This window comes from Helianthus annuus, chromosome 13 (genome assembly GCF_002127325.2).
Source record: "Helianthus annuus cultivar XRQ/B chromosome 13, HanXRQr2.0-SUNRISE, whole genome shotgun sequence".
NCBI lineage: Eukaryota > Viridiplantae > Streptophyta > Magnoliopsida > Asterales > Asteraceae > Helianthus > Helianthus annuus.
Window position 1 is genome coordinate 53315610 of NC_035445.2, and position 8340 is coordinate 53323949.

Below are 8340 nucleotides of genomic sequence, written 5' to 3' on the forward strand. Positions count from 1 at the left end.
TAAACCATATCATTTCTGTCTCAAAAACCAGAATGTGATTAAGTTACCCATATTAAACAAGTATGCAAGCTTGTCGGGTCAAAACCACATTCTAAAACGGTCTTCGCCTTATCGTGCGTTTAAACCGTAATCTTCATTTAAAACTAACCGGTCTAAGCTTAGGCTAAATTAAAAGACCCGTTAGGATTCTAATAGGTTATTAAAACCATTATTCCAGATATAGGAGCCCAGTAAAAGCTATCTGTACTTGCTAATTTGATACGGCTGGGATTAAATTTATATTTAGCTCAGGTAAATACATTTAACTTATTTTCCCTTATACGGGCTTGGGGTACGGTATATAAAATACCGCTTGGTCGGGTAATTGACCTTAACCAGTCGGTGGTTAAGTGTTGTCAAGATGACCCGTTTGAAAATATTGTTTTGTTTGTTTAACGCCATTGGGGGTTTAATGACCATGTCCGGATATCCTTGGCATCATTCAAAGAATGGCCACGACCTTAGCACACGGGTGTAGGCGTACACCCGTAGTGCATTCAAATCAATAAAGTATAATCGTCGGTACAAGAGAAGTCTCGCGGCAGAACTATACTAAGTGGTGTGTCTATTAATCATTAACCCGGCACGACCCGGACAACTGAACGCATAACAAACATGTAATTCTTTTACAAGATTATAAGCAAATAATTATCCCAAGTTATAAAAAGTTTTGTGCCGCGGGCATTCAAATCAATTTTAAACCTTTTCAAAATGAGTCAGTTAAATTGTATTTACCAGTGTAAACTGACGTATTTTCCAAAAAGGCTAAGTGCAGGTACTACGCGTAATAGGCTGGCCACTCCTTAGCATCAATAAAAGTCTCGCAAGCCTAGGATGCATGAAGTCTGTTGAATAAAAGTTTCCTCTTTGTTTTGATCCGCCTGTGGATCTATTTCAACTATTGTGATACTTGATATTACAATTTTATTTGGTTGAAATAAATCTATCTTTTGCTTCCGATGTGCATTTATATTTTGTATTGTTTGACTATGACGATATCAACTACGTCACTAATCCCCCACCGGGCCCACCGATGACACGTGGAAAATAGGGGTGTGACAGTCTGCAACGCGTTTTATCATTAAGCGTTGGCGTTTTTGTATTAATGGTGTTTTATTCGTTTTGAACGGCGTTTTCTCATTTTAGTTTGGCGTTTTGAATTTAAGCAGTAAAAGACCCTTTTACCCTTAATGAAGCGCGTCTACGTAATAAAATTGATATTATTTACGAAAACGCCACCGCGCCAATCTAGTCCATAGATTGTTTTGATCGGATGATCGATAAGCATTCTCACTCTTCTCATACTTTTTACTATTTCCTCTAAATCCTGACCATATATATATATATAGTATATAGGGCATGGATCTACAGAAAACTTATTTCTACTAAGAAAACCTAGGAAACCCAATCTAGACCATTGATCATGATCATCCAATGGCTCATAAAATTTGAAGCATTTTTGAATTAAATTAAATAGAGTGGTAAAGTCAAAAAGGTACTTCAAGGGCATATGGGTAAAATTACCTATGATATTATGACATTTTATATATTATATTCATATTGATTAGACATGCATGATATGAAAAGGAGAGAGAAGCACAATTACCTATAACCAAGACTCCCATTTCTCTCTTTCTCTCTCAGACCTTCATTCTCTCTCTTCTTTATTGTTGTCACCATCACCATCATCATTGTTTCTCTTTCATCTTTCTTCTTTTCTTTGAGAATTCAAAAAAACTTCTGTGCATTCACCATCATCATCATCCCTTCTCTCATCCTCTCTCTTTCTTCATGTTTCAATCACCAAGAACACACACAAGTGTGTGTGAGAGAATCGTTATTGTTAAAACCCCTTCGTGTTCATGAAGAACACCAAGAACACACACACAAGTGTGTGAGAAAGAAGCAGGCCTGAATCATTCGGTTGCATGTGTTTCTAGAGAGAGAAAGTTATTAGAACACCAAGACCAAGAACACACACAAGTGTGTGAGAGAGAAGCAGGTCAGAAATCATTTGGTTCATGGGTTTTTAGAGAGAGAAAGTTGTTAGAACGCCAAGAACACACACACACAAGTGTGTGTGAGAGAATCATTTTTGAAGATCTTCATCGTGTTCATCAGACGGGTCTAGATCCGGTTAGTGTTCTACTAATTGCAAGAACACACTTGATTTTTTTGTTAAAAAGGTTGTCAATAACTTTTTGTGTGCTCAAAGTGTTCTAGTAATGGGTTAATATTCATGTATTTTGCAGGTTTTTGTTTTTATGTTAAAATGATTTTTAGTTTTTTGATATTTTCAGTTTGTTGACCAATAATTTATGGGTTGGGTTTGTGTTAGGTTTTATAAATTGGATTTGCTTTATTTTGTTTTCTGTTTTTTGTTTAAATTGGGCATCCCAATTATTGGTAGATAATTAGTTTGAAAATCCATAATTGTTACAGTAAAGGTTTCAAAATGTTGTTGGTTAAGTTGTTCTTTTTTTATAATTAGTGTTAAATGTTTCAAATTTTTACAGGCATAACTAGTTACGTATGTTACATTTCTGCCAGCTAGATTCTAAACTGTTTGTCCTGTATGTTGTAACATATGTTACACTTTCGGGCAATATATGGTGCATACATTGTGTTACACATTTTGTTTTGATATGAGTGGATATTGAAATGGTGAATGGTAATTGTTGTATCCTCATCTTAGCAAGTACTCTTTTGCTGACTACTAATATTTGTGTTTTTCATTTCTTGGGCAGGACTGGGACTGGGAAGAAACCTAACAAAACATTATGTGTTTACAAATCTATATCTTTTTAAATGGGTTGAAATGTTATTTTAAATGGGTTGTTAGTTGAAATGTCTTGCTGGCATAATTAGCTACATATGTTGTAATAAGGTTACACGTGTTACTTATGTTAAAACCAGCCCTTTCTTGGACATAAAAAGGAGCTACACATATGTAACACATGTTTGTAACGTGTGTTACACTGGAGGGTACCTTTGATGTTGTACAGAAGTTACCCTCCAGTGTAACACATGTTACAAACATGTGTTACATATGTTCAACCTCTTTGTTACCAAAAATCGGGGCTGCACATATGTAACACGTGTTACAACAGGTTTTTACCTACTTGCACGTCTCTATTACAAATGGATGAAAAATAGTTTTTTTAAAACATCCACGGTGTAACACTTGTTTATTTGAAAGTTCTTAAAACAACCGTTGTAACACGTGTTATAATCCCATCTTCAATGTAAAGATACATCCAATGTAACACGTGTTACAAAAGGAAATTACCTACTTACACATCTCTATTACGTTGATTTAAACAGTTATTTAAAAACATCCACTTTGCAACACTTGTTTATTTGAAAGTTCTTAAAACAACCGTTGTAACACGTGTTACAACTTTTTTAGTGTTGTGCATTTTCCTTTTTATTATCTCATCTTCAGCTTGAAGATACATCCAAGGCAACATGTGTTAGGTTTGTTACGTGTTACAAAAGGTTTTTACTTAATGTAATAGTAAGTTTAAATGTTAAAATGTTTTTTATTGGCTGTTAAATGTTAAAATATATAAACTTCATAATTTATTCGGAATATCTCGTTTATTTTACAAATAACTCTGGAAATATTACTTGTGCTATTATGTATTTACTATGGCGGTTGTATTTGCAGGAGTGAGGAGAATGACCAGGTCCGTGACGGGTAGGCTGGCTAATAAGCGAAAGTAGAACGATAAAGAAACAGAACGATAACGAAAGAAGGTAGATGGAGAAACCGTTGAAGAATGGGAACAAGAAGTCGATGAAGGGCAGGTAGTGGGTACCTTTGACGTTGTACAGAAGTTACCCTCCAGTGTAACACATGTTACAAACATGTGTTACATATGTTCAACCCCTTTGTTACCAAAAATCGGGGCTGCACATATGTAAGACATGTTTGTAACTTATGTTACACTAGAGGGTAACACATGTATGATCATTTTTGGATCATTTGTATATATTTAAGTCTGTATAAACCTACAACATTGATACCCCCAAAAAGGTTACACATGTTACGATAGAATGGGAAATGTGTAGCAACGTTCAATACTGTTGTTTCACTCTATAGTGTGTAACATGTGTGAAATGGCGTTTGTCAGTAAAACATATAACTTGTAAGGTGATACGACTGTATCTTTAAAACATGTTTACCTATAAGTACTTACATGTTACAGGTTGTATCTTTAAAACATGTTTAAACTGGAAACAGGAAACACTTGCAATGTATAAAGCAGAGTTACAGAAGATGTAACATGTGTAAAACTGGAAACACTTGTGTAACATTTTGGTGTAACACATTTTACAGGTTGTATCTTTAAAACATGTTTACCTATAAGTACTTACAAAATATAAAGCAAAGTAGGAACACAACTTTTAAGGATGTTACATACATTGTAGAGAAGATGTTACATGTGCACACACAATTAAGATGTGTAACATCACGACAAGTGTCATGTGTGATCTTTTTTTGTTACCCTAGGGTGCTAAACGTATTACAACGTTCATAACACACGTAAACTTATACTAACATCCGTCCCTATGTCCACAGATGATATAGAACATACTCCACGTTACCATATTTACTAGTATTCTAATGGCACTAAATTGTGGACACCGAATGTCAACGAGCAATATCATCCTATTATTGTTAAATCATACGTCACACTGGAAGAACTTCTTGCCATGTGTAAGGCTTATAACCAAGAAGCTGGGTTCAATGTAAAAAATATACGTTAATGCAGTTTTTTTATCTACTAATAACATTGTTAATAACAAGTCTAGGTACTTATGTAACATGAAGTGTATCGTTTGTCCCTTTAATTTGTTACACTAGTCTCATATACTTATAGTTACATATATTACTTGTTTGTTCATTGATATGACATTTTGGATGATGTAATGTTGTTACATATGTAATTTTGCTAAGTTTAAATTGACACCAAAGGGGCTGACATATGTAACACATGTTTATAACATATGTTACAATATGGGTATATATGTAACACATGTATAGCAATCTTACACATATTACATATAGGTGTTACATGTGTTACAACGTCAAGGTTACACATGTTACATATAGTTGTTGCATCCAAAAAAAAAATTGCCTTCACAACAACATCCGTATTCATCCAAATATTGGCATACTAACAATGAAAATAAAAATAAATTTTATATCAATAGTTGTAATGCTTCTAAAAATGGTCTTCTAAAAATTGCCTTCACAACAACACCATCGTCACCACGAAAACCTGATGATGCGTTGTAATCCTTCCGCGGGTTTCGCTTCTTGATAACCATCTTCATCTTGAACACAAAACATCTTTCCACCTATGAACAAAACAAGTACATCAATATTAAATATTCTATAGTTAAAACTTATTAATCTTCTATGTAACATGTGTAACGTGGATATACATGTGTTACCTCTCTAGTGTAACACATGTTACAAACATGTGTTACATATGTGCACCCCCCCTTTGTGTCCAAAAAAGGGTTGGGGTATCTATAAGTAACTTGCATAATGTTGTTACTATATATGTAGCTAATTATCCCACAAAAAAACACGACTTTTTATTTGTAAAATAAACGAGATATTCCGAATAAATTATGAAGTTTGTACGTTTTAACATTTAACAGCCAATCTAAAAAAAACAATAAGCTGGTCTCATATACTGGGTGTAACACATGTAACACCCTATATACAACATATGTAACCCGCAGTGTAACACGTGTTTCAACATATATGACAAACAGTTTATAAATTTTAGCATTAATCTTCGTAAAAATAACAATATACTCTGTACAAACAATTTAGAAAGTCAACATTAATCTTCGTAAAAAATATCAATATACTCTTCGCATAAATGTAGCTGATAGAAATGTAACATATGTAACAAATTATGCCAGTAAAAAACACGAATTTCTATTTGTAAAACAAAACCGATATCCGATTAAATTATGAACTTTCTAAAGGTAATGAAAATGTAATATCGGAGTGAATTTATTCAAAAAAACAACTAAAAAACAAAGAAATTTGAAACATACATCGTAAAAATTATGGATTTTCAAACTAATTATCTACCATCAATGGTGATGCTGAATTTAAACAAAACTAGAACACAAATCAAACCAAATCCAATTCATAAACCCTAAAAAAACCCAGCTCACCCCCCCCCCCACACACACAAAAATCCAACTAAAAGCAATCATTAACTCAAAATCGCTGGACAAACAATTTAGAAATTTAACTTTAATCTTCATAAAAAAATCAATACACTTTGAAGAGAGAAATACAACATACAAAAATTTCTTATAGATCTTGATTTAAAAAATAAAATAAACAAACGAGCTCTGATTTTAAATCTACCAAACGTTATACAAAGTATAAATCTAAACAAATTACATAAATTAACAAAAGTAAGATCTTTAAACCTGTTTCTCTCTCACACACTTGTGCGTGTGTTCTTGGTGTCTAGGTGAACAACATGAAAATTGTTATCTCTCCTTCCAAAACATTACCTTTCTCTCTCTAAAAAACAGAAACAAAGATGTGATTAAAATGACACCGAGCTTCCTTTTCTTTGAGAGCTTTGATGGTGGCTTCGATCTTCAATGGTGGCTTCGATCTTCAGATTTCAAGGTTGGAAGGGATGGTGGCTTTGATCTTCGATCTTTGAGAGCTTTGATGGTGGCAGAGCATTGATGGTGGCTTCGATCTTCATATTTCAAAGGTTGGAAGGGATGGCTTCGATCTTCGATCTTCAAATTTCAATGGTTGAAGAAGAGAACAATGGAGTTTTGAAAAATATGATAGATGATAAGAAGTACAAAAGGTGATGGATGATGGGTTGGGTATAATCAAGTGGGGATGTGGGGAAATGTGATGGTTGGTGAAAAGTACAAAGCACAATCTTCAAAGAAAGAAACAAAAAGACCAAAATACCCTTAAAGGATGGGTATGGATGAGGTGATGTGAGTGAATGTGGACCACATATTCTAGTTTGCTAAGTTTTCTCACTAAAATTGGTTTTCTCCATATACTTACACTATATATATATATATAGGGAGCCGCTAGAATGAGAACCACCTCGAGTTGTAAGAACCGCGAGAACTACACCCCACGGAGCGCCGTTCGCCGCGATTTTTTTTTACAAGTAGATGTGTGCATTATAAACACGGCCGTAAAAAAATCACGGCGAACGGCGCTCCGTGGGGTGTACTTTTTTACACCTCAAGTTTGGTGAAAAAAAAGAAAAAAGAAAAAAAATTAAAAAACACCAAACTTGAGGTGTAAAAAAGTACACCCCACGGAGCGCCGTTCGCCGTGATTTTTTACGGCCGTGTTTATAATGCACACATCTACTTGTAAAAAAAAATCGCGGCGAACGGCGCTCCGTGGGGTGTAGTTCTCGCGGTTCTTACAACTCGGGGTGGTTCTCATTCTAGCGGCCCCCTATATATATATATATATATATATATATATATATATATATATATATATATATATATATATATATATATATATATATATATATATAGGAGACCGCTAAAATGAGAACCACTTCCAGTTGTAAGAACCATAGGAACCACTTTATAGCCTTTAGATCAACTTGATGGATGGATGAGATTAAAAGTAACAAAAACTAATATTAAATAAAATTTGTCTTATTATGTCTTTTATATTTTAATCAAAAAGGGTAGATTGGTAAAATAACTCTTTTTTTGTCTTTTTCACTTTATTATTTTTTAATTACTTTTTGTTTTATTATATTACTTTTTATTTTTTAAAAAGATTTCTTTATTAAACAAAAATTTTGAAAATCAGATTTTTTATATAAAAAAAATTTATGCGCTTTTTTTTACCACCCTTTTTTTACGCGCGTTTTTTACGACCCGTTTTACGCTCCGTTTTTTCACGCCGATTTTGCGACCGTTTTTTACGTCACGTTTTTTATGCGCTTTTTTTTACCACCTTTTTTTTTTTTTACGTCACGTTTTTTACAAGCCGTCCCGTTTTAGCGCGCCGTTTTAGCGTCACGTTTTTTTACAAGCCGTCCCGTTTTTTGTCGTCCCGTTTTAGCCGTCCCGTTTCCTTCCGTCCCGTTTTAGCCGTCCCGTTTTTTTACAAGCCGTCCCGTCTTACGCCCCGTTTTTTTACGTTTTACGCGTCGGTTTTTTACGTTTTACGCGTCGGTTTTTTACGTCTTACGCGTCGGTTTTTTACGTTTTACGCCTCGGTTTTTTACGTTTTACGCGTCGGTT

The 8340-nt window shown here is 34.1% G+C and overlaps 2 long non-coding RNA genes across 2 annotated transcripts; one reads left to right on the top strand and one right to left on the bottom strand.

The window, feature by feature from the left end:
* Nucleotides 1-1734: 1734 nt before the first annotated feature.
* On the top strand, nucleotides 1735-4265 carry LOC110902647. The gene is made up of 2 exons (XR_002571304.1): nucleotides 1735-2175; nucleotides 3710-4265. It is a non-coding gene; the product is annotated as an uncharacterized LOC110902647 (long non-coding RNA).
* A 914-nt stretch (nucleotides 4266-5179) lies between these two features.
* On the bottom strand, nucleotides 5180-7047 carry LOC118485440. The gene is made up of 2 exons (XR_004876114.1): nucleotides 6511-7047; nucleotides 5180-5406 (listed from the first exon to the last, which is right to left on the bottom strand). It is a non-coding gene; the product is annotated as an uncharacterized LOC118485440 (long non-coding RNA).
* Nucleotides 7048-8340: the final 1293 nt, after the last annotated feature.